This window comes from Diospyros lotus, chromosome 11, assembly GCF_014633365.1.
Source record: "Diospyros lotus cultivar Yz01 chromosome 11, ASM1463336v1, whole genome shotgun sequence".
NCBI lineage: Eukaryota > Viridiplantae > Streptophyta > Magnoliopsida > Ericales > Ebenaceae > Diospyros > Diospyros lotus.
Window position 1 is genome coordinate 22,129,375 of NC_068348.1, and position 27,282 is coordinate 22,156,656.

Sequence of the window (27,282 nt, forward strand, 5' to 3'; positions counted from 1 at the left end):
AATAGTTACTAGGCGGATTATTATTATTTATGCGTAGAACCGAGTCACGGTGAGGGAGGATTTAGAGTAGAAGAAATCTCAAAGACTTTCAAGGGAATTAAATAACACGAAAAGAGGGTTAGGAGCTTGCCTGAAAATGGCTGATTTCAGCCTCTCTTGTGCTCCCGATGTGAATTAAATCATTTCCTAACAAATAACACAACCGGAACGTAAATTAATTATTTCTAATCGCGCAAAATTTATAATTTACATATATCATGCTTCTACAAATTTTTACCCACATACCTGATTATTTCCTATGCCAAAAAATTCTAAATTTTTTTTATTTTTCCTTATTTCCTTTTCTTTCCTCTCTTATCTTTCTTTCCTTCCTTTTCTTCTTCTTCTTCTTCCTTTCTTCTCCTCCTCCCCGCGCCCGCTGCTCCCTGCGCTTCTTCCTCCTTCTTTCCTTCTTCTCCTCCCTTTCTTCTTTCCTTTCTTCTTCTTCCTCTTCCTTTTCTTCTTCTTCTTCTTTCTTTCCTTCCCCGCGCGCTGCTCTTCCCACCTTACTGCCCAAGCTTATCTCATTTGCACACAACTCAATGGCATTAAAGCCATAAAAAGACATGGCCAAGACAAGGCCACGCCATGCATACACACATATAAATATATATATATATATTAAGTCATTAATTTAATTTAAGTTAATTTAATTTACTTTCTTATTATTACTATTATTATTATTGTTATTACTATATTTTATTTTATTATTTTCATAACTACTTTCAATTAATTTAATTAATCACCTTAATTTCCTATTTCTTTAAAATATCATAAATAAATATTTCTCAAAAATTTCTAAATATTCTAAGATATCCACAACATCTAAATTAATTATTTTTACTTGTCTCCAAATTTTTGAGATACTACATAAGAGATCACAATTGGAGGCTGAAAGGGGTACCTACAACCCCATTCCCTCAAAGTCCACTTAAATTGTCACCCAAATAAAGCAAAAATCAACAAAACATAAGCGATTCTCAAATATAAAGCACTTCCAAACCACACCTTTTGGGTATCTAAGAGGCTGTTTGGCTTAGCGATTTGACCGCTTATAAGCCATTTTACAGTTGATAAGTTATACAACTTCTGAAGGTTACGTGTTTGGCAAAGATTTTGAGCGTAAAAGCTGCCTCGCTTAAAAGTTATTATACCAGCGTTTTCTAAAAGTTGGTACCCCCAGCTTTGCCCCAAAACGCTGCTAAGTTGATCAATTAAAATACCAAAATGCCCTCATATATTTTTCATATTTACAGGCGTAACCTTCATAACGGTTACATCTTCTCCCAAATCTCTTTCTTCCATCACTTTCTCCCCAAGCTTTGCTCTACCATAATTGCCGCCGCAGCCATCGCCCATTAATGTGAGAATTTATTCACATATTTATTGGTCATAATTAAATAGTATTTTAAGTATTTTATATGTGTTTTATCTATAATTGTCTAGTATTTTGAGCTTATTTTATATATATTTAATTTTTAGTATTTTTTGTTATTTTACATGAATGTTATTGTGTTTGGGTTGAAAAAAAATAAAAAATAAAAAGATATTATAAAGTTAATACTATAAATTAATATTACAATATAAATTAAAAATAAATATTATAAATAATTAAAATTAATATAATTAATAATATATTAAATATTATATTATATATATATTACGTATATATATTATATATGTGTGTGTGAAGTGGCGTGAAGTTGGACTTAGGGGCATATATGTTATATAGTATTTTATTAAATTAAGTGGTGTGAAGGTGGAGTCTTAGGGTGTGCGTGAGCCTGGCATACATATATATTATATATATATATATATATATATAATATTAAGGGTTGGTTTTGGCAGAGACTTGGGAGGCGGCAGAATTCGAGAAGCTGCGCAGCGCACAGTGAAGGCGAAAGGAAGGAAATAAGGGAGATTGAAGGAGTGGTGGCAGGAACAGAAGGACGTGGCGCACGCAGCAAAAGCAGGCGGACGCAAGCAACACAGATTCAACGCCCAGATATGTTTCGGATCTGGGTTAGGGGATTTATTTCTTCTTCTTCTTCCTTATTTACTTAATTCTCTTATGCTCCTAACGTCGCTTTGAATTTTAATTAATTCTATCATGAATTAATATGTTAAACTAAGGCCATGTATTGGCCGAAACTATGATGATGCATTTTTTATAATTTTATGTGATTGAATAAATTGGGTTATGTTAAGTTATATGGTATTGAATTTAATGTTTGTAAATAATTGGCCACTATTTACATGATTTGATGCCTAATCTTGAGACCGAAAGGAGATAGTTTAGGAATTGCATCGTAGGTACCATACACCATAAAGTAAAATCGACTAGAAATAGAATTCGATTTCTTTGTGCGGCTTTTAGCAATAAGATAGGAATTTCACAATTTTTAATGCGTTTTCATTTAATTAAACTTTTATAGAAATATAGGAAGTTAGTAAATGAAAATAGACTCGTTATAGCCTAAAAATAGGATAACGAATGTATTAGGAGATTTTGCCGTCACATACTCAATTTACCAATTCATTCCCATAAAAATCTATTATTTGCATTGCATAGCTAGGTTCAAACATGTGCCTTAGTTATTAAAATCCATTGATTTCTTGATTCAAGTTTCCTTCTAAATCAATTTTATTTTATTAGTCTAATTAATTAATTATTTTTTTTCTATTCTTTATTAAATCTGGAATTTTTGATTATCTAAATAATAAAGAAAGTTTAAAAATTTGGTACTTGAAATCTTTTCTCGTGGGAACGATATTCTTACTTACTACTATATTACTTGTTCGACCCGTACACTTGCGGTATATTTTAGGGTGATCACCCATCCTCCATACCGCCATCAACATCACTGTAGTTCAGCTGGGCCGCTGAAAGCAGCGTTGTTCCAGATCTGGGTTGCGCCATCACCGATCCTTCTTGCAGATTCGTCACAGCAAGCAACCTTCGATTTTGGGTCGCGCAAGAACCTGCTGCCTCCTTCTTCTCCAGATCCACCACTTCTGCCTTCTTCTTCTCCAAATTCGCTATTTTCGCCTCATTCTTCTTTAGATCTACCGCCGCAAGAGAGAGGCTTCTTCTCCAGATCCGGCGTCCCCGTTGTCGTCACTGGTGAGTCTCCTCGTTGTCGTGCACCGCCTTTGCTTCCAGCAGTCCAACGCTGTTATCTGTCCCCTTCTTCTATTGTTTGCATATTCTCCTGCCACTTCTTCTTTCAGATCCGCCCCCTTCATTGGTATATCTCCTTCTCCCATTGTTTGCATCTTCTTGTTTGCATATCAACGTAGCTTGCCTGTTCTGTTGTGTTGTGATAATTTACTTGTAAATAATTTTTGTTATATGTTTATATTTCTGTAATATTATTTGCAAACAATAATAAACTTGTGATAATTTACTTGTGTTGTGTTGTGATTAATGTGGTGTTGTAAAAATTGTGTTATTGATCTCTCTCATATGTTTAATTTCTGTAATATTATATGTTTAATTTACTTGTTGCATTACGGTTATAATTACATATTTCAAGAATTGCAAGAGTGTAGGCAGTTGTTTGACATTTTGTCTTCCTTTTCGGGGAATTGTGGATTCGTATTTGGTAACTGTTTTTTGAATTGTGATGGAAATGAATATGTCAAAGTCAGATTGTCACCAAGAAATAGAGTAAGGAATGCAAAATTATATGACTGGAAAATAGGATGTAACTTCTGCCAAGTTCTGTTGTCAAAAATGGTAGGAGCCATTGCCTATCAAGTGGATACAGTTATATCTTATCTAGTGCAATTTTCTATCCTCCATATTTTGCGTGTGACAGCTTGAGTTGTTTGTGAGTATTGACTAATTCAACTATTTCTATTATGACTTCGATGGGAAAATTCATTGGTGGGTTGATGTACAGAGAAAATGATTAGTTGCTTTTTGTTCTCTTTGCTTTTGTATGATATGAATAACCAAACAATGAAGCATGTCCTCACTGAGGCAATCATCCAATCATGTTCTGGTCCAGGGTTGTTGAATTTAATTTCCATAATGTGTCTCGTATTTCATTAGAGATAGATAAAGATTGCAACTTGCAGTGGGCTAATTTACTTGTTGTAAATAATTTTTGTTATATGTTTATATTTCTGTAATATTATTTGCAATGTGTTGTGTTGTTATTAATTTAATTGTTGTAAATAATATGTTTCTGATAGCATTTTGTGATTTCTGTAATACTATGTTTTGTGATATAAATTTGTAATTTTGTGATTACTTTTTGGCCACTTTTGCTATAATTTTTATGTTTAATTTTTGAGAGAAACAAATGCTAAACGTTTCGGTGTCTACACGTGGCTCCCATGTTAGTTAGGGATTTAGGTATACTATATTCAAGTTTATGCCTATATTCTAGTTTATGCATATGTTTACCAATACCTTCGATTTTTTATGTCTCCTACATTGTATATTGGTTATGATATAGATTGATAAAGGAAAAAAAAGGATGAACAATGTTTCCAATAAGGGGCGATATTATGCCAAGTGGGATGACCAAGTACATCTACAATTTATAGAGCTGGTAGAACAAAAGATTCAGAAGGGAAATAGGCCAGGATCATTTATAAATAAAGATGGATGAAAAAATTTGGTCAAGAGTTTTAATGAAGTAATAGGAAAATGTTATGACAACAAATAATTAAAAAACCATTGGGACTCTATGAAGATAGAATGGACACTTTTTAAGCAAATGATGCGAGGAGAGTCAGGTTTAGGGTGGGACGAAAGAAATAAGACTATTGCGGCAGATCACGATTGGTGGGAACAAAAAATAAAGGTATTTCCATTTGTCATCTATTTGATGATTTTTTTTTATCTCTTATATGCTAATTCATACAATAAATGACAATTAGTTTGCATTTGTGGGTTTACAGGAAAATAAAAATTTTCAAAAATTCAAGAACAAAGACCTGTCCATCATATGGTTTCGCTATGATGGCTTGTTCTTTGATATTGCAGCAACTGGGGAAAGAGCACGAGCTCCATGTCAATACGAAGCTCCAACCCAACTTTCAAGTACTGATAAAGAGGATGATGCAATTGACAACACTCAGGAAATACATGATTATGGAGAGCCGTTCGCTAGGGATAATACTCCCAATGATGTCAAAACTGGTGACGATTTGTTTCCAGAACCAAGCTGGCAGCAAGAGACAGCACCGAGTGCTAAAAGGGTTAGAAAGGAAAAGATGTCAACTGCCGTTATGTTGAGAACAAATATTGAAGAATTGATGCAACTATATTCAAAGAGCACAAATACTTCACACTCAGTTGCAGGACCAGATGCAGAGAGTATTCCAAAATGCATGACTGTATTGAAGAGTCTCCACATCCTGGTTGGGAGTAGGTTGTGGAATTTTTTTTGCACTCTTTTTACAAAGCCAGCAAATCGAATTGTCTTCATCAATCAACTAGATGATGAGGCCAGAATGTCTTGGTTGGACTACCTCTATCAGAGAGATGAGGAGCATCGACCTCTATTGTGAAGATTTTTTTTAATATGTTTGAACTAATTTGGGTTATGTTTGAACTAATTTGGCTTCCAAGTTTAGGATTATTTTGTTTAACTTGTTGCAAAGAATTGTTTTATGTTTGAATGCAATTTGGTTTGGTGATAATTTTATAGACTTGACTTGTTTAATGTAGTTGGAATGTTATTGCCTTCCTTAATTGAGTTGGTAATATTTGTATGTAGACATGAGTTTATGTTTGTGAAATTGAGTTGAGTAGTTAACATCGCTAGTTTTCATACATCTAATGTTTAATGCTTTACTTACAGATTAATGAATCATTCGGATAATGCATATGATGAAACAAATGATGAGCAAGGTAATATAGAAGCAAATACCCAATCAATGTTCTTATTCAGGCAAGTTGCATGGGTTATTCTAACTTATTACGTGAAGTATATGTTAAAAGAACCATGCTATACATCTCAAAGGACAAGTCATATGCTTGTTCAAGAAATATTATGTAAGCACCCCCGCCCGGATAGCCTAACCGCCGGGACTACCCGAACGGGAGCGCCTACGGGAGGAGAAAAATAATGAAACACGAGACAAAGACCACCCCAGCATGCATACACGAAAATAAGAACAGCGAAAACAAAGCTCAAGACATGCATGCACTATGGGTACCCCGCTAACACAGCGGTCACAAGATAAATAAAAGAATACGAACTCCTGTACCGACATACACAAGACTCGAGAAAACACCTGTCACAATACGAAATAATAGAGCAAATTCTACTTAGACATCAGAGTGGATAGGGATTGACGAGACTGCCTGTACACCACACCGACTCTGCCGTTAAAGCTGACTCAGCAAGCATAAGGAAGAAAAGGCAGAAGGCTACACAAAACCAGAAATCTCACCCCAGAATAAACCCCCAGGTACACACAAGTCATGAGACACTACAATACAACAGCTCATTAGCATAACAAAATAAAAGCACATACCGGTCCTTGGGGTCCACATAAGACACTTGGCACCCAAATCCCATACCAACCTGCCGCTGCCCTGAAAGGCAACAAATATCTCCACAAACTTGCGCGCGCAATCCCGAGTCGGTACTCCCGTCACCCGTATCCGTCGGTACTCCCGACAACCGAGCCATAGGCTCCCTCGGAACGGTACTCTCGTCCGAGAACTAAATACTACCAGTATCCATGCTCACAAAGAAATGCAATGGCGTAGTGAGCATCAACGTGATACAAGGCGCCCATACATCCAGGCATCAGGCCATGCTTCGCCCACATAGTAAACCACATGCCATGCATATGCTCGTGCTGGATGCAACCTAACCAAACTAGAATGTCCGTGTCCAAGCATACTCAATAAATGAATATCATAACATGCATCCCGTATCCATGTGCATATCAAATCATGAACAGTAATACAAGGTATCTAATCATGCAGTAAATCACATACCGGCAGAGCTAGTCAGCAGTGCCCAACACCGGCCAACAGTTAGTGAATAGGAGTGTCCGCCCGACGGTCCACTTCAGGGCCGTACCGTAGTCTACCCCAACGTCACCAAACGGTTGACCCCTGCCCCACTGCTCAATAGCTCTAACCAAATCATAAGTAAATCTGAGAAAAATCGTAAATAAAACCCGCATGACTAGGAACCTAGTTCCCCAACTGGGTTCAGCATCATTCCGAAAGGAATGGGGGCGGTACAAACCCCCGTAGGCTCACAACGAATAAAATTATAGAAGCCTCAGATTTAATTTAAATTAAAACAAATGAATAATAGTTCAACCAATAAGACAAGGTGCCGAATCAAAGTAAGGGAGGTGATAAAATACAGGAAATCACGGGGTCTTACACGGGAATTAAAGAACACGAGGAGAGGGTGAGGAGCTTGCCTGAAAACAGCTGCTTTCAGCCTCTCTTGTGCTCCCGATGCGAATTAAATCATTTCCTGACAAATAACACAACCGGGACTTAAATTAATTATTTCTAATCGCGTAAAATTTATAATTTAAACATATCACGCTCTATTAATTTTTACCCACGTACCTGATGCTCGTAATTAACTGGAATTCTAAACTTGAGTAAATAATTAATTATATACTATTAAGGAACACCAATAAGCATCATATATATATATATATATAAAAGTTGTCCATTTGCAATATACCTATAAACATATATATATATATAATTATATATATAAAAGTTGTCCATTTGCAATATACCTGTAAACATATATATATATAATTATATATATATATATGTACCAATCTAATTTCTTCCAAGAGATCACACCCAGAAGACACCCATTATTTATCTTAAACCTCCTCCAGTGAACACACACTCACGTACACAGCAACTCACGGCCAAAGGCCACTTAATCTTCCTCACACACATATTCAACATTCACTGTGCACCTGAACATATATATATATATATATATATAAACTTACGCATGGTGATATGCACACCCAGTAAACACGCTCAAAGGCCAATTTTTACAACTCACTATCCAAACTCAAACGCGCAGACAGTAAAGTCCCTCAATGGATATATACATATATATTTATATAGAAAAACTATGCCTACATCCTACAATCACCCCAGCACGTTACAAAGCAGCACCCCTTGCTCGCTGCTCACACTCACCTGCACCTACATGAATACATTACTATATATATATATATGTATATAAATCAACACCCACACTTAAAACACTCACAACGAGCACCCCTTGAAAAATAACAATAAAATTCCTCATAGAGGCCTACCTGAGAGCTGCTTTACAGAGAATAACCATATTTATATCTATATATATATATATCTACATACTGCACCCATACACACACAACCTCACATACAAAAATATTTAAATTTCAATTTACCTGTATTTTCCTCACAATTCCTCTTGAATTTTCACAATTTTCATCACCCCCTGCGCCTTTCTTCTTCTTCTTCTTCTTCTTCTTCTCTGCTCTTCTTCTTCCCTGCGCCTTCACCCTGCGCACAGCCCCCTCGCGGCCATGCCCAACTGCCTCCGCGGCTGCCTCCACGCTCACCGCGTGCGCTGCAATTGCTGCAATCGCCATAGCCGCCGCTGAAGCTCCTAGCTGCCACCTCGCGCCACCATGAACCGGCGCTCCAGCCGCCATCGATGGCTGCTCCGCATCGTCCATGGCTTCCCTACTCGCTGACTGTCCCTTCTTCACCCAAGCTTGCGGCCTTGGCCGCACGAGCTTGTTGGAAGCTCGAACTTGCGGCTTCCATGGCTGCCACTGCGCACGCCTCTCTCCCTCTCAGCCAAGCTCTCTCTCTCGCCCCTGAGCTCTCTCTCTCCTCTACTTCTCCATTCGTCCAGAAGCTTCCATGAGAGACAAAAGAAATATCAAATTTTGGCCACTTTACCTGCCACAAAATTTAATTAATTTAAACTAATTTAGATAAATTTAATTTATACTTTTATTATTATTTTTTTTTGGAATATTACATATTACGTGGTAACGAAACTCGATGTTATCAAGATTTTCGCATGACGAAATCAATTTTCTTGGATTTTTGTCGTGATTTAACTAACAAATATGGTTTCACTCCCACGCGAGGGATGTCTATGCCAGAATCAATAGGAATATTTTTTATGATATGTGCGCATAGGGCTGGGAATCCACTGATACAAGAAATGTTCAATCATTCTGGTGAGACAATTAGTCGACAATTTCACAGGGTTTTGATTGCTGTTAATAGGTTAGTTGCTGATATTATTAAACCCCATCCTAACTACAATGCTGGAATAGGATACCACAAGCCAACTAATCCTAAGTATTTACCATTCTTTAAGGTATCTATTAACACCTTCTAATAATATGTGATTATTCTTAACTTAATTATGATTTAAATTCAAACATATGACATTATATTGCAGGATTGTATTGGAGCTATTGATGGTACTCATGTAAAGGCTAGGCTGCCACGAGGTCAAGAGATACCCTATATAGGACGCAAAGGATATCCGACCCAAAATATCATTGCAATTGTGGACTTCAATATGTGTTTTACATTCGCATGGGCCAGGTGGGAGGGATCAGCTCATGATGCAAGGATATTCGATGAAGCAATTCGTAGGTCAGACTTGAATTTTCCCCACCCAATGGGAGGGAAATATTATCTAATTGATGCAGGGTACGCTTATATGACTGGATACATAGGGTCATACAAGGGTGAGAATATAAGATACCATCTTGAAGATTTTCGACGTGCAAGAACATCGCGTTTACGTGCACCAAGAGAACATAAAGAGTCATTTAATTACTTACATTCTTCTTGCAGAATGCTTGTTGAGCGCACTTTTGGAGTGTGGAAGTTTAGATTTAGGATTTTTGGAGATATGCCTACATACAGTTTTGATACCCAATGAGACATAGTTTTAGGTACAATGGCTATCCATAGCTATATTAGGAAGAAGATGGTACAAGATAATACATTCATAACAGCAGAAAATCAAAATTATATTCCTAGTGCACAATCCGTCTCCCCATCTGACAATCAATTTAACGAGGAAGTGGACCATAGTGATAATTATTGGATGGCATTGTGGGATGCTATAGCTCTAGATATTGTACAATCACAATAATTGTATGTAATTTTTTAAGTTTGTTCTACTAATACTTTTTGTATTTGTATGGAAAAATTGAATTTCAATTCAAATATTGTATCTTATCTACATTTAGATTTTGTAATTATTAAGTTTATTTAATTATCAATTAAATAGTCTTATCTAATTTTATAATTTTGTAATATATATCAAATTTATGGATGAAAAAAATCCCAAATTTTAGAAATAATTTATTTAAATATTAATGCTTTAAATGTATTGATAAAATGTAAAAATAAATAATTTTTTATAATGTATCAACATATATATTTAATATTATTATGCACTAAACCTAAATTTATAAACACAAAGTATTGTATTAATATGAATTTTTAATAATTATTTATAATTTATCAACTTGTAATTATAAGTATTTTATTAATATTTTTTTAATAATTATGTATAATTTATCAATTTATAATTGTAAGTATTTTACATAAAGTATGGAAAAATTTCAATTCAATTCAATTCAAATATTGTGTCTTATCTACATTTAAAATTTGTAAATATTAAGTTTATTTAATTATCAATTAAATAGTCTTATCTAATTTTATAATTTTGTAATATATATCAAATTTATAGATGAAACAAATCTCACATTTTAGAAATAATTTATTTAAATATTAATGTTTTAAATGTATTGATAAAATATAAAAATAAATAATTTTTTATAATGTATCAATATATATATTTAATATTTTTATGCACTAAACCTAAATTTATAAACCTAAAGTATTGTATTAATATTTTTTTGACAATTACATATAATTTATTAACTTGTAATTGTAAGTATTCTATTAATTAGAAATTAATTTATAATTTATTTGATCAAAAATAGTATTTCAATGTTTTTAATTATATTATTCATCATCATGTCTATTTTAGTCTTTTTGACAAGTTCTGACAGCTTATCAGCTTTTACAAACCAAACATATAAATAATAATTGATAAATTAAAAGCACATATATCCAAACACATTATCAACTTAAATACTATCTAACTTTTAAGTTAAACGCTAAATCACTTAAAAGCTATTGAAAAAAACTCTAAGCCAAACAGCCTTTAAATCTTAATCTTGAAAATCCCCTTTGCATAAACAGTTCATTCGAGACGTTTAATATTTGACTCTAGGAAAATAGGACAAAAAGGAAACAAAATAAGAAAACGTTGTAATTCTGAACATTAAATGAAAATAGCTGTAATACCCCGAGAGCTCAAAGAAGTTAGTATATATCGAGAATAGTATAAGAAAGGAAACAACACCAGTTGGATACCTTTTGGGTTGAATGTTGGCAAAGAACTCCCAAGTTAAGCGTGCTTAACCTGGGGCAATCCAAGGATGGGTGACCCCCTGGGAAGTTCGTGTAGGCCCATTAGGATAAGTTGTTCCGAATCTTCCTATCACTCGATCGGGTCGTTACAAGTGGTATTAGAGCCGACCCCCGAGCCTCTGAGCACGGTGGTGGGGCAAACCTCAGCGAGGAGGCTGAGTCCCGAGGGGGTGTGAGGCCCCTATGGGGGGTGCGTGTAGGCACCTTAGGCGAATCCCACATCGGCCATGCACGAGAGGAGATCTGGGACCGGTTGTAAGGTCGCATGATGAGGACGTCATGTGCTCAAGGGGGGGAGAATGTAATACCCCGAGAGCCCAGAAAAGTTAGAATATATCGAGGATAGTGTAAGAAAGGAAACAACACCAGCTGGATAACTTTTGGGTTGAATGTTGGCAAAGAACTCCCAAGTTAAGCGTGCTTGACCTGGGGTAATCCAGGGATGGGTGACCCTCCTGGGAAGTTCGTGTAGGCCCATCAAGGTAAGTTGTTCCGGTCCTTCCTATCGCTCGATGCGGGATGTTACAGGTGGTATCAGAGCCGACCCTTGGCGAAGGCGGTCCGATGAGGGCGGGGAGTGGCGCCGGGGCTTGAGGGCCTGTACAAGGAGCGACTTCTGGCAGGCTTCTAGGATGGCAGCCCCCAAGGGGAGAAGGTCTGGGACCAGTTGTAAGGTCGCATGACGAGGACGTCATGTGCTTAAGGGGGGGGAGAATGTAATACCCCGAGAGCCCAAAGAAGTTAGTATATATCGAGGATAGTGTAAAAAAGGAAACAACACCAGCTGGATATCTTTTGGGCTGAATGTTGGCAAAGAACTCCCAAGTTAAGCGTGCTTGACCTGGGGTAATCCAAGGATGGGTGACCCCCTAGGAAGTTCGTGTAAGCCCATTAGGATAAGTTGTTCCGAATCTTCCTATCACTCGATCGGGTCGTTACAATAGCAACTTACGAGCATCGATGGTAGAGAAAGATGCAGCAAAAGAAAGATCGGAGTCGGCGAAAAGAAGTAGAAATGAAACGCCCAGAGGCGGGTCAATGAGCTTGAGCCATTTCTTGTCCGTCAAATCAACTGCTTCTGATCACTAGGTTTTGTAGCTTTCAAACGAAATGAGGATAAATTAATAAGGGAAAGTTGCTTGCCTTTTAGGACATAAATTGAGGGAATAAAAATTTAATAAAAGAGAGAATTTTAGGATATAAGGGGGTTAAAAATTAGGTAAAGCTATTCGGCCAGAAGCAGTGCCCGAAGAAATGCCATCCCAAAACAAAATTACAATTTCACCTATAGTCCAATTGACACAAATACCCCTGTTCTAATTCCAGTCATTCTCTCCCTCCGATGCTCAATCTCTCACTTTCTTCTCCCTTCTCTCTCACTTTCTCTCTTTGTGTTCTCTCTTGTTCGACCATATCCATTGCAAAATATCTCACTCTTCTCACTATCTTCTCTCTCACTTACTCCCTCTTGTTCTCTCTAGTTCGACCTTCCCCATGGCTTAAAGACAAACCGGTCGTAGTGCGAGCCTTCTTCTCGGATCGAAGAAGGATCGTCGTCTTCCGACCATGTGACTTCATCTCCGGCCCTCTCTCAGTCTCTTTCACTCTGAGGTCCTCTCACGTCTCCATTGGCTTAGATCTACAAGGAGGGAGGTAAGTCTTTTAGACATTTTAATCATTAGCACATCTATGCGTTTTTTAGCTTTGGCTGAGACTTTAATGTTAGATCTAGGGAGATTGGGCCGTTGGATCTTGCTGATTTTTGGGTATCTTGGTTGATGGGCCCTTGGCTATCAGGTGGTCACCTCTGATCGCCGAAAACCACCAATTATGGTGGTCGGTGGTGGCTGTCAGTGTATTTTTAAATTTGACCAAAAATTAAAAATCAGATCTACTAAAATCTAACCGTTAAATATGTCGTATTTTTTTGTATGTTATCTCTCTTGACTTGGTGTTTGTGATGGTAGGCTCTAATTGTAGGAAGCTTCGGCCAACAGTGGTAGTCGGCAACGTTGGTAGCGGCGGTTACATACATACATATTTTTACATATTCTATTTTGTAATTATTTTAATTTATATTGTAAATATTGATATTTAATTATAAATTTGAATTGAAGATGTTGAAGTTAATATTGAATTAGTGATATTTGAATGTTGTGAAGGTTAAAATTAAACTGAATTGGTTGAAATTTAAATATTAATAAATTAAATTGAATTATATTTGTTTTGTGAAATTTTAAATTAAAATTATCAAGTTTATTTAAGAATTGAATGATAAGTAGTTATTGTTAATTTTATTTGAATTAAGATATTTATTAAATTTAATTTATTTAATATAATTTTATTTAAATTTATATTAATGTGAAAGTTAACGGTGAAAATAGTTTTCTTGTAAATGATATAATAATTACATAGTAAACCAACACCTAAATAGTATTGTACACTTTATTAAAAGGAAAATTAATTCTTTATTCATAAAAAGAAAAGTCACTTAACATGGCCTAATTTATATTTGCGTTCACTTGTTGGATTCATTTATATTTACAGTCACTTAACATGGCCTAATTTATCTGCAAGGAGGAAACCAATCTATTACTGTACCATCACGGTGGAAAATGAGTTGGTAGGTCCCTTATTTACAAAGAAGTGTCTTTCCTCTTTTATGATTTAATAATACACACTATGTACATATATATAATTTATGAATCCTAATATTAAATAAAATTTTAAAAGAATAAAATTTTTAATCAAGATCATAATTTACTTGATAAATTAAAATAGAGCCAATCCCAAATGAACAAATTTTTGAACAAACGGTTGGTATCGCTCATGATCCTTCTCTATCTATCTGGTTAGAAAAATTCAAAAGAGTACAACTCAAATCTCTATTACCACATAGAATTATTTAATTATTTTTTAAATTTTATTTAATATAAATTTAAAATATATCTACGCATTAATAATTTCAAATAAAATTAACAAAAACTACTTCCCATTCAATTCTTCAATAAACTTAATTATTTTAATTCAAAAATTCACAAAACAAATACAAATCAATTTAATTTTAACTTTCACAATATTCAAATATCACAAATTAAATACAAATTCAATATTAACTTCAACATCTTCAATACAAATTCATAATTAAATATCAATATTTACAATATAAATTCAAATAATTACAAAACAGAATATGTAAAAATATGTATGTATGTAACCGCCGCGACCAACGCCGCCGCCGACCACTGCCAGCAGAAGCTTCCCACGATCAGAGCCTACCATCACAAACACCAAATCAAGAGAGATAACATACAAAAAAATATGACATATTTAACAGTTAAATTTTAGTAGATCTGATTTTTAATTTTTGGCCAAATTTAAAAATGCATTGACAGCCACCATCTGCCACCGTAACCGGTGGTTTCCGGCGATCAGAGGTAACCACCCGATAGCCAAGGGTTCATCAACCAACATACCCAAAAATTAGCAAGATCCAACAGCCCAATCTCCCTAGATCTAACATTAAAGTCTCGGCCAAACCCAAAAAACGCGTAGATGTGCTGATGACTAAAATGTCTAAAAGACTTACCTCCCTCCTTGTAGATCTGAGCCAATGGAGACGTGAGAGTGCCTCAGAATGAAAGAGACCGAGAGAGGACCGGAGATGAAGTCGCACGGGCGGAAGACGACGACCCTTATTCAATTCGAGAAGAAGGCTTGCACTACGACTGGTTTGTCTTTGAGCGATGGGTAAGGTCGAACTAGAGAGAACAAGAGGAAGCAACTGAGAGAGAAGATAGTGAGAAGAGTGAGAGATTTTGCAATGGATAGGGTCGAACAAGAGAGAACACAGAGAGAGAAAATGGAGAAGAGACTGAGAGATTGAGCGTCGGAGAGAGGGAAGGACTGAAATTAGAATAGGGGTATTTCTGTCAATTAGACTATAGGCGAAATTGTAATTTCGTTATGGGGTGGCACTTCTTCGGGCACTGCTTTTGGCTGAATAGCATTATTCGCCAGAAATTCATCTACTTTTTGATATAATTGCAAAATACCATCTTAAGCAAAATAATTGTCGTAATACTCTTTTTTTCATACACATAAGCTGCCACTTGTGGAGGGCCAACAGGGCTGGGTAGCAAAGGCAAACTGCCTCCAGAGTCGGTTTTGGATTTTTTAAGGCCTAGGGTAAATTTTCTCTCAAGTGTGTCTCTTTATACAAATTAAATAAAAAAATAAAAATTATCAATTAATTAATTTTATTAAAATTATAAGAATTTACAAAAGATAAAGAATAATATTTTGAGGTCTCATTAAAACTTTTTTTCAAATATGTAATTTGTTTGTTCTAAGATAATAGAGTAAAATATTGTTTCAAATGAAGATTGATCAAATAATTTAATTTATTAAGTTACAAAAATTTAATATTACTAATAGAGAATATGTATTATAAATATATTATTATTTAATTTTATAATTTAAATATTTAATTAATTTAATGTGTTTAATTAATAAGATAAAGAGATGAGAGTTAATTAGATTTGTTTAATTAATAAAAAATTAATTAGATGTGTTTAATTAATGAGATAGATAGGGGGTGTACGTGAGAAAAAGAAAGAGGGAGAGAAAAATAAGCAAGAGAAAGAGAGAGTAATGTGTGTGTGTGTGTGAGAGAGAGAGAGAGATGGGGGGGGGGGGAACAATGGGCTGAGGAAGAGTTGAGTAGGGGAGGGGAAATATTAAAAAATTAGAAGGTAGCCCAAGATAAAGTCTGTAAGAGAGAGTGAGTGGGGGAAGGGGAAATATTAAAAAATTAGAAGGTAGGGAATGTAGCTGCTCTAAAAAAAAAAAAGCTTTGTGCCCCCTTCAGCCGTGGGCCCCGAGCTGTAACCCTGGGCCAGGACCGGCTCTAACTGCCTTTGTATTGCATATTATCGCCTACACAAGAGGCGGTTCCATACAAGTCTCACAAAGGTCATTCTTGCGTTTTTTCTTATCTCTCATTTTGTTCGCGTCGGGTAATAAAACATAATCAAACAAAAAAAAATACCGAGAAAAAGAGAGAGAGATTGCGAAACGTACCTCAGAGCTAAGGTTTATCAGAGTCTAGCAAGCCCCCCAACACGTGAGAGATGATTTCAGGTGTAAAATGGTTGAGGTTGATCCAGGAACCGAAGCAGCAAGCATGTGATGTGATGTGAAGGCCAAGGGCTCATCGCTCACTTTTATTTGAGCCCTTATGGGCCGGCTAACTTTACTTGCGCCCAACGTAGTGGATACTTACGTGGATTCTTGCATTTAATTATTATAAGGTGAATTTTTTTTTTTTTAATGACCCAATTCCAGACTTGCACCTGACTAGTTTAGGGATAACAACCTTGGCCCCTTAGTGTTGTTACCAAATAAATTGCAGGTACCTAGTTGATCAGGGTTTGAGATTGGATCCATTGATATCACCATCAAGATCCTCCCTTAGAAGAAAATAAATATCCTCCCTTAAAAATCAAATGCACGTTGATGGCTTCCAGCATAACAACAACATCTCTTTACCACCCAACTATGTCGGGAGGCATAAGGTGGATTGTTGCTGATGTGTTACTGTCGCCGTGACTTCTTTTCCCTAAGCCAATGTAAAGTAAGGGTTAGAACTCGATGTTAATTGTGTGTCAACGCATTTTGGGTCACCTACTCAAAAATAAATTTCAACTAATTAAGATGTTATCATCCTACTTAATACAACTTTAATTGTTGGCTCTTGCACTTGTAGATCCTTGCCATCTAGCTAGTAAAAATTTCTCCTTGCCATCCCTTACAATTTTTATATCCTTGCCCTGGCTGGCTTCTTGGTCATTCAAAAAAGCAATTTTGGAAGCTTCTTGATCAAAGTCATTTTATCAACAATAGGGTCAACAACTACACAAATGGGCCTTCAATTCTTCATCAAGGCAATTCTTCCTTTCAACCTTCCAACTCGAAGTTGGCTTATATGAAATCAAGTTTATCGGAAGCCTCCGCAACACATGAACTTAGGGATTGCTCACAGGGACGAATTTTTAGAAGACGAAGTGTTTGAGGTCTTTCAAACTTTTATTTTCAATTTTTTTTTTGGATAACAATGGACTCATCTTTCGAGAAAGCAATTAAACTTATCCTCTTTCAACGAAAACTATCAAATGCCACTAAATTTGGTTAAAAGGACAAAATTCATGAGGCACAACGAGATACCTTGGGGTTTGAATTGGTGACCTCTAAAGTTAGGGTTTTAGATTTATACTACAGAGCCAGACAACTTTATAGAGAGGCTTACAGAATAAGGTTGAAAAGACCAAAACACCCTCCACTGCATAGCCCAGCTCCTTTCTCCCTTCTCCTATGGCAGATCTGCGCGCAGAGCCCTCGCCTCCCTCCTCTCTATCTTCTCCGCGCGATCGTCGACCGCCGCGCCTGGTCGCCTCGCCTACTGTCGCTGGATGCAGCGACGGTCAGCGAGGCGACGATGTAACACCCCGTTTTCTCGGGCGCGTTATAACTTGGGACAATAAAATTTTTCTCTTTCAAACTAATTCTAAACCACATCATTCTTTGAATCCGTCCCAGAATTCTCATTCATTTTTCTCAAAAGAGAATCATTATACACATTAAATGCGGAAGCAGAGATCGAACCTGATATATTAACATTAATCATATCTTACATCACCATTCCTCAAAACATTCAGATTTCAAACTAGCAGAACTTAAATACATGGGCTATATAACATACATTTCATTTCTCATGCACTCTGCTAAGTGTCATTTCATGCCTCATTCGTCCTCGTATCTGTTACAATTTTCATCTGGAACGTTTGAATATTCTAGAAACAAAGCCCAAGTTAGATGATGAATCATCTAAGTAAGGTTACAGAAAACATATTTCGTGTATGAATACAATATCTTACTCATCGCAAGGGTCAACTGCACCCTTTATGCTACTCACCATTTTTGCAACCATTTCTTTCGAAGCCGGGGTGTATGGGTGCTCCCTTGGTAAAGTAGTTGTACCAGTTCGTACTCTTTACGGCCACAATGAGCGTGATCAATGATATCAACGTATACATATACATTTCATAGCATGTCATGTATACAGTCTATGTGATAGATATATATCAGAGCATGTCAATGTGATGAAAGCATTCCCGAGGATCGGGGTTTGAAACATAAATTATCTAAAACCAACCATTTTTTATAAAACTAAATCCAGTTGGGAAGTACCATTTACCTCGATATTCGCATCGTGCATCGTCTCGATTTGCATGCCAACCTCAGAATTCGCACAAGTCACTTTGACTTAAGTCTCAAAGCATCCTAATCACCATAATTATTTAAATAAGTATTAAAACTTATTTTTCATAATTTCTTGCATTTTCTTTATTTTTCTCTCTATTTCTTCCTATTTTTTCTTAATAAATTCAAATTAAATATTTCTAAAATATTTTATCAAATATTTCACTACGAAAATTCATAAAATAATATTCTTGAATTTATGAAATTTTTTAAGAAATTTTACTCACCTTGATTTAGCCCCTCAGACTTTCTCGGTATGCGTGTCATATCCTCAAAGGCGTGCCTGAACAATTTTCATTCCCAAAATCTCAGAAATATTAATAAATATCTATTTCCTATTTTTCTAGGATTTTCTATAATTTTTCAACATTTTTTTCCCATTTTTTTTCTTTTCTTTTCTTTTTCTTTTTCTTTCTCCTTCTCCTTCTCCTTCTCCATTGAACAGAACTCCTATTTTTTCCTTTTCTTCTTCTTTTCTTTTCTTTCTTCCTTTCTTTTCTTTTCTTTTTCTTCTTTTCTTCTTCTCCTTCCTTCCTTCCTTCCTTCCTTCCTTCTTCTTCTTTTTTCTTCCTCTCATGCTTCCTCTGCAATGCGAACCAGCGCACCAGCCATACGGTCGCCGCCGCTCGGCCCTCCACCGACCACCACTCAGCCCTCCGCCAGCCGCCTCAGCCCTGCCGAATCCCGCAGTCGCCGCCCACATAGCCTTCTCCACTCGTGGCTAGCCTCTCTGCGTCGCGTCGACTGCTGGAACTCGCGGCCATGGCTGCCATGGCCGCAGCTTCGCTGCTCCTGGCCGCTTCTCGGGACTTCACCGAGCCCTTCGGTCACCGCGTAGCTTGCTTCCACCACCGCGACGTTGCTGGCCGCCCTTCGCCCGCTTGAGCTCGTTGCCCAGCCATTGGAGCTCGCAGCTGCTCTCTCTCTCTGCAACTCTCTGTTGCTTGCTCTGCTCAAATCTCTCATCTATTTATAGGTAACCCTTCACCCTCAACTGATCTAGCCATCCCTCATTGCGTAGAGAGCTCTCCAAATCTTGCAAGTATGATGTGAAGTTGCAAGGCATGGTTTTTGAAGATGCAGAGGCGTGGAGTTGCAGACCATTGCGTGCCTAAGCACGCATTGATATAAAGAGACATATATATAATTATATAAAAAATTAAAAAATTATACATTTAAACCTCACATTTCATCTTAAATTCATTAGGACAATTCCTTAATTACAATTACATCCTAAATTGCATTTAATTAAATAAATGAGTTTTACATTTTTATTTATTAAATTTGCATCCGAGTGTCTCTTTTATGGCTAGAAATTTTATGGCATGTTAAAAATATTTCCTAAATAATAAAATTTAGTATCATTTTGTGTCCACCAATGATTTTTCATTAATTTAGAAAAAATAAATAAATATTTTTTAATAAAAATTTTGACAAACTATATTTCTATATAAAATGGGTAAATAACAATATTGGTCCTCAACTTTATATTTTGTGACAAAATAGTTTTTGTACTTTAATTTATCAAATAACAACCATTAAATTTGTAATTTTCCTACAATTTAATTCCTTTTTTTATTTTAAAACAGAGTTTTCATGTAATGATTTTTTACAAGAAACTGATTGATTTGCATGAACACACGCACACTTGGTTCTCTGCTGGTGCTTAAGAAGGTTTATATATATATATATATATATATACACACACACAAATGCATTGGTTCTTTATGCATGCGTGAGAGGAATTTGTATATTTTTATGCAAATGATAATAATTGTCATGTAGTTGATTCATTTACAAACAAAACACAAGAATTGCTTTTAACATAGACAGATGTATTATACTTGCTTGTATAGAATTACCTCTTACATGCAGTTTTTGGTCCTTGTATAGAACCGCTTGTGTGAGAGGCGACTCTATTTTTATTAACACATGACGATTCAATCTTATCTAAATATTATTTTTATGTTAGTTGATGTAAATGAGCTGAATCGCTCATGGCTCGGTGTTTGACGCATTAAAAATCTGTTCAAATTTACTTACTAAATTAAGGGAATCAAGTTTGAACTTAATTACAAAATTCGAATAGTAAATAAGTTGATTTTATATTCAATAAAACTCAGCTCGATAACTCACAAGCTGTCTCGAATAGAGATTCTAAATTGTCAACGTCTATATGAAATGTGGATAAATCTTGAATATAAAGTATAAATTAAGTACAATTAATTTATATACCATCATATTTTTATAAATATACTTATATTTATTTTGTTATATGCAATTATTTTATATGTGTAATTTGCTATGCAAAAGTTTTAAGTTGAATAATTAAATTTAAAATTTATTTAATATTATTATATTAATTTAATATAACATATTTATATCTCTTGATAATAATAGTACAAGATTTTTTTTTATATTATAAAAACACTTTGAGATCAACAAAATCAATCCATCAAAGTTGACGTACAATCATCTCTGTAAAGCATTTTAATGTGTTATTTTTTATTTTATAATTATATATGAATATTATATTTTATTTATATATTAATATATGCAAATATAATAGGCCAAGAAAATAAATAATAGTGTGGAACCTAATAGAATTGAATTTTATAAACACAACCACAACACTGAAGGAAAGATATGATCAACAATGAATGTAAAAACCAATTATGTAAGAATATTTTTATCTTATTAATAGTAATTTTATTTTTTAAAAATAATTTATTTATCAAATATATACATTCTTCTATTTAAAAGATAAAATGAAAAAAATATAGTTTAAAATTGTTTTAAAATGTGAAAAACAATTAACAATTGATAATTGATGAGATCGTAGATAGGCATTTGAAAAAAAAAAAATTAGTTATGTCAAAGGCTTAGGTTATGATTCAAAACCTATTGCAGAAACTTCAAGGTCTACACATGGAACAACAATAAAGCATGAAGAAGCTCTTAAAAGGACATGCAAGAAGGCAACTAATTCTTAGCATAAGCTTCTGGATCAACTAAATACTACTAAAACATTAGTAGATACTCAACAAGTACAAATAAAAGATTTAAATTCTCAATTAGCATATGATGGAACTACACAACAACAATTGATCAAAAGTTTGATATAAATCTTAAAATATATTAAACTTTCAATCAATTGTCGTTGAGTAACTACATCATATGTCAATTGAGAATTTATTATGTGAGTATTTAAGCAAATAATTACTCTTTAACCTACATCTCAACGGATTTACATAAACTCGGTCGGTCAGCCGACTCAGCCCTTTATAGCATGGCATGAGTCTCTGCTCGTCTCACCAACTATTGCTAGTCTAGTGCATTCTGCATGGACAAATTTGCCAACTCCACTGCACCTATCTGCTGGCATAGACAAGAGATGAGAAGCTCAAAGCAGCTAAGCAAATTCCTCCTCCTGAAATGGTTGTAACCGAATATCACACGGTAGAGGATTATTTCTTCATCAGCAAGGTGAACCTTTGCCAACCCTGTCTGCATGCATGCTACTGCCGGCGCAGCCCCCTAAGTTAATGGTTAGTCCCCGGAAGCAGAATGATATCGCATGGCATCAACTGCTTTTGCAAGAGACAATGGTGCCTCGAGTCACACTCTGAAACCGGATTAATCTGGCTCCTAGTTAGTGGTGCTCTCAAGTCCTTGTGTCTTTCCTTATCCAGGTTCTCACTTTTGGTCCTTCAGTACACTCACCTGGAAGTCTAGATGACATCAGAAGTGCTTCCCCTCTACTTTTGGAAAAAGGTTAGCCCAACGTGATTGAACACATGCAGGCATGCTTTCAATCAAAGAAACGGCTTGTTCATACCACACATTTGAGGAGATGCACCTGTCTCAATAGGGTCACTGGAAAAAGAAGTCAACAGAATAATGTTCAGGATAGATGAGATAAAACACATTTGCGCAAAATCAAATGGGCATCACATGAACCTGATGAGTGACTTCACTCTGGTAAATCGTTGATCCAATTCTTAGATGACACCTGCAACGTACTCTTTCCATTTGACACTTTTATTGTTCAAAAATCTAAGAATCCCTTCATTCTCTTCCATTATAAACACAGTTCCCGCTTCAGAGGAGACCCTGAGAACAAATAGCTTTTTTTCCTAGAGAAATGAAAAAATGAAGGGCAAACCAGTTCATGAGATTAAAGATTTACAATAGCAGCAACAACTAGTTTCTTCCTTTCAATTAAGCTTGGAAGGAAGGAATTGAAGATAGTTTAGAGCTTCGAATTGGAAAGAAGTAACCCAGACTCTATTAGTTGCAACAATATTTCTTGAGAATAAATCAAAACAATTAGATGAATTTATAGCTCAAAAATAGATCACTTGCATTTAATCTCAATCATTTAGAAAGGAGTAGTTAACGTAATGGAAATATTGACAACATCAACATCTCACCTTTTCAAGAAAATAGTATTCTCCTTTAATATTTCAAATATCTTTTATCAGTTTTGAAAGAAATAAAATCCAATAGGAAAAAATTGACGGCCACCTTGGTTTTGACTCTAGAGTAGCAAATTAAAATAGCCAAAGAATAAAAAAAGAAAATAACAAATTAGGTACATTAGAAGAACCTAAAATCAAGATAACACTAACAAATAAGTAAAATCAAAATTTCTATGCGAAACCCAAATTCCCCAATTTATCATATACGGTGCAGATATACGAATATTCATGCGCCTATCTAATAATTAATCTAACTTTTGATTAACGTGAGTTCCAAAATAAACCTTCACTTAATTTTTAATTGAATATATTTAAACTAATTGATTTCTAACTAGAACTAGTTATTTATTTTATTATTACTGCTATTTTGTTTGGGTTAGGGTTAAGCCCACTGAAAAAGTTTCAAACTTTCTACGCTTTAATTGAGTTTAATTCAGCTGGTGCAAGAATTGGACCAAAGCCTAAAGAAGTCCAATCCTTTTGCTTCAAATCAGATGCCCCCACGGAGCTCTTATATTTAGTGTTATATACATATATTATATATTATATCCTAGCCAGGAATTCATCTAATTTACCACTTTTTTGAAAAATTGCAAAATACCATCTTAAGCAAAATAATTGTCGTAATACCATTTTTTCGTACACACCAGACACCACTTGTGGAAGGCTGGAAGTGCCAACAAGGCTGGTCAGCAAAGACAAACTGCCTGCAGAAGAGGCAGGTCTATACAAGCATAATAGAAACCCCTCTCAGAAAGATGGTTCTTGTGTTTTGTTTGCATACAGATGAATGTGGGTTGTGTTTTTAGAAGGTGAAGCACATATATGTACATGAATCATTGGCATTCAAATTTGTGATTCTAATACTAAACAGAAAAGAGGTTTGTTATTAAAATAATCAATAGGTTAGAGTTTACGTTCTTCATGTTGCAACTACTAATTAACGAACATCTGAGGCTGTAATGCATAATGCACAAAACAAAAGAAGAGGAAAAGGCCAGATCTGATTCATCATCACCAGATCTGGCAATCGAAGGCCTTGCAAACCACTGCCACAAATCATTCTGTGAACAACGGCCATGCCTCTGCTCTTTTTCTCTCTTCCACATTTTTTGCTCATAGAAGAAGAAGATCATCATTTCCAGAAGATACACAAATACACACACTTGGTTCTCTGCTTGTGCTTAAGAAGGTTTATATATATCTTTTATTTATATATATATATACACACAAACACATTTGTTCTTTATGCGTGAGAGGAATTTGTATATTTTTATGCAAATGATAATAATTGTCATGTAGTTCATTCATTTACAAACAACACACAAGAATTGCTTTTAACATAGGCAGATCTATTATACTTGTATAGAACTGCTTCTTACACGGGCAGTTTTAGGTTGTTGTATAGAACCGCCTGTGTAAGAGGCGATTCTGTATTTAATAACACATGGGCCTCTCTCCCAAGTCTGGAAAAGTGGTATTCAGGTAATTATTTTGCATATGAAGGTATTTTGCAAATTTCTTTTTAAAAAACTAGTAAATTAGTAAAAAAGTTCTCCCTGCTATCTCTTATGTTCAGTCTTCTATGTATTAGACACTTGCCATTAGCCTGTTGGTTAGAGATGGTAATATAGAGTGGGGTGGGTCGACCCGACCAAAAAATAAATCCATTTAAAAAAATTAATTGGAAAAATAAATCCATTTAAAAAATTAATCGGGTAAGGTGCATAAGACAGGTAAGTGGGGTATTACCCCATGAAATAGCAGGTCGGGGGGCAAAACTCACCGAGGATGCACTGATACCCACTTCCATTGAGTTACAAATTCAATTCTCCTTTATTCATCTTATTTACAAAATTGCACTTGAGATGAAATGAAGGCATTCTTGTGTTAAGATTTGAAGACCTCCTCCAGCGGTACCTCAAAACTTGTTTTTGGAGTTATGGCATTGTACTCCTAGATCCAGTGTTGGGCCCTTATGATCATTTTAAATTTTTTTTCCCATTTATCTTTTGTTTGAATGTTTTAAAAATTTCAAAAGCAGAATTGTTTCATTTTATTCAGAGGAAACAATTTTCAATTGTTTCTCAAATTAAGCTGATTTAGAGAACTCTTCGGAAACATGTTTTTGGGAAACATAATTAATTTTTATTTGCAGATTCATTTGGTTTACACGCATTTCTTCGTTCAGAAACTCCAACCACAAATTAGCTTACAACAAATCAAGTTTGCAGGTAGCCTACACATGTGTCATGACCGAAGATTCCATAGAAGGGCATTATAGTAATAGACTTAGCAAGTTGTTAGGAGATATTCCGTAATGCTGTTACAGCACATGGATGCTGTTATTTTTGTTAGATAAAGCCTATAAAAGGTTGTTGGTAGGAGAAGGAAAGGAAAGGTTGAATGAATGAAAATCTTATTTCTATCTCTCTCTCTTAATTCTCCTTCCCCTCTCCCGTCTCTCCCTCTCGTTCTTCTTTCCCCTCTCTTCTGTTCTTCTGTTTCACCCCCCTTCTTCTTCTGACTTTCCCCCTCATTCTTCTCATTTCCTCCCCCAAACCAGGCAATTCTTGGTTCTAAACCTATGCGGATCCTTCCGATTTCCGATCTAATCCTAGATTAAACCCTAGGATCATGACAACATGATTAGATGATGAAGCATTTGCGGGCATTTCAACATTTATTATCTTGTTTCTGTAGCAACGGGGCTCCTATTTGAGAAAGCAATAATAATAATTGTCAAATTCTAATAAACTTGCAGTCAAAGGGTAAATTTGATAGTGCAAATCGAAGGAGAGGACTGACCGAACATACAAGTACTACTAAAGCCAAATCCAAAGCCAAAGCCAAAACCAGACAGTGATAGCCAAAAGAAAATACCGAGAAAGAGAGAGAGATCGCGAAACGTACCTCCGAGCTAGGGTTTAACACAGTCTCGCAAACCCCCTAACGCGTGAGAGATGATTTCAGTCGTAAAACGGTTGAGGTTGATCCAGGGACAAAAGCAGCAAGGAAACCAGATCGAGTCGAAGAGAGTCGAAGAGTCTCGTAATTGAGGGGAATCGGCAATGGTGGAACATTCGGGAAGGATGAAGAAAAGAAAGCGATTGAATTTGGGGAAAATGATCGACGGAGCATGTGAAGTGAAGCGAAGTGAAGGCCAAGGGCTCACCTTTATTTGAGCCCTTATGGGCCGGCTAACTTTACTTGGGCCCACTTAGCGGGGGAGCAGCTCTGATGTACGTACCATGTCAGACATTTTTATTTGTTAATATATGAATGTATGCTTATATAACAATTTACTACATTCGCATGAAAACTCACTCATGTATATAAGTAGTATATTATTATTTAAACTTTTTAATTCAGGTGATAATTAAACTCCACCGTCTTAAACGTCACATTTAGAGTCTTCTGACATAAATTCTTGCTTATAAAGATAGGTGATTTTTTTTTTTTCAAATCAAAAGAAACTCTAATATATAAGTTTTCATAAATTTCGTTACTTTCTCCCCAAATCAAGCAATCAAATTAGGTTAAGTAAGACCCATCAAAGACATGTGCGTATGGTCCATTATATAGTAAAGTAATATATATCACATTGTTCAAATTTTGAACATATAACCTTGAGATATCTACTATTTGAATCTCATGTAGTTGATCACTTGAGCTATTTCGATAAATTAAGACAGGTAAATTGTTGCTATTGTGTTACTGTGAATTAAAATTTTGTCTTGTGTACATAATTAGGGTTTATATTTTTATAATTAAACATTCAAGTTTTTGTTTGAAGAGAGAAAATATAAACTTTTGAAATTAAATATATAAACTTTTAAAATTAAATTTTTATGTTTTGTGATTGTGTTGGATGCTTAATCATTTCTTTAGCAAATCAAAATCATCAAAACAAAAGATTTTTGAAAAAAAATATGTAAACTTAAT

The 27,282-nt window shown here is 35.3% G+C and overlaps 1 long non-coding RNA gene across 4 annotated transcripts in view; it reads right to left on the minus strand.

Moving 5' to 3' along the window:
* Positions 1-26,493, minus strand: part of LOC127813557 (uncharacterized) — a 60,230-nt gene extending 33,737 nt beyond the window's left edge. The window contains exons 1-3 of one of the 4 annotated variants that reach the window (XR_008026127.1): positions 26,251-26,493; positions 22,817-22,992; positions 22,088-22,732 (exon numbers count right to left, since the gene is read on the minus strand). This is a non-coding gene — a long non-coding RNA (uncharacterized LOC127813557). The remainder of the gene's footprint in view (positions 1-22,087; positions 22,733-22,816; positions 22,993-26,250) is intronic. The other 3 variants (XR_008026128.1, XR_008026125.1, XR_008026123.1) reach the window with 3 other exon arrangements.
* Positions 26,494-27,282: the final 789 nt, after the last annotated feature.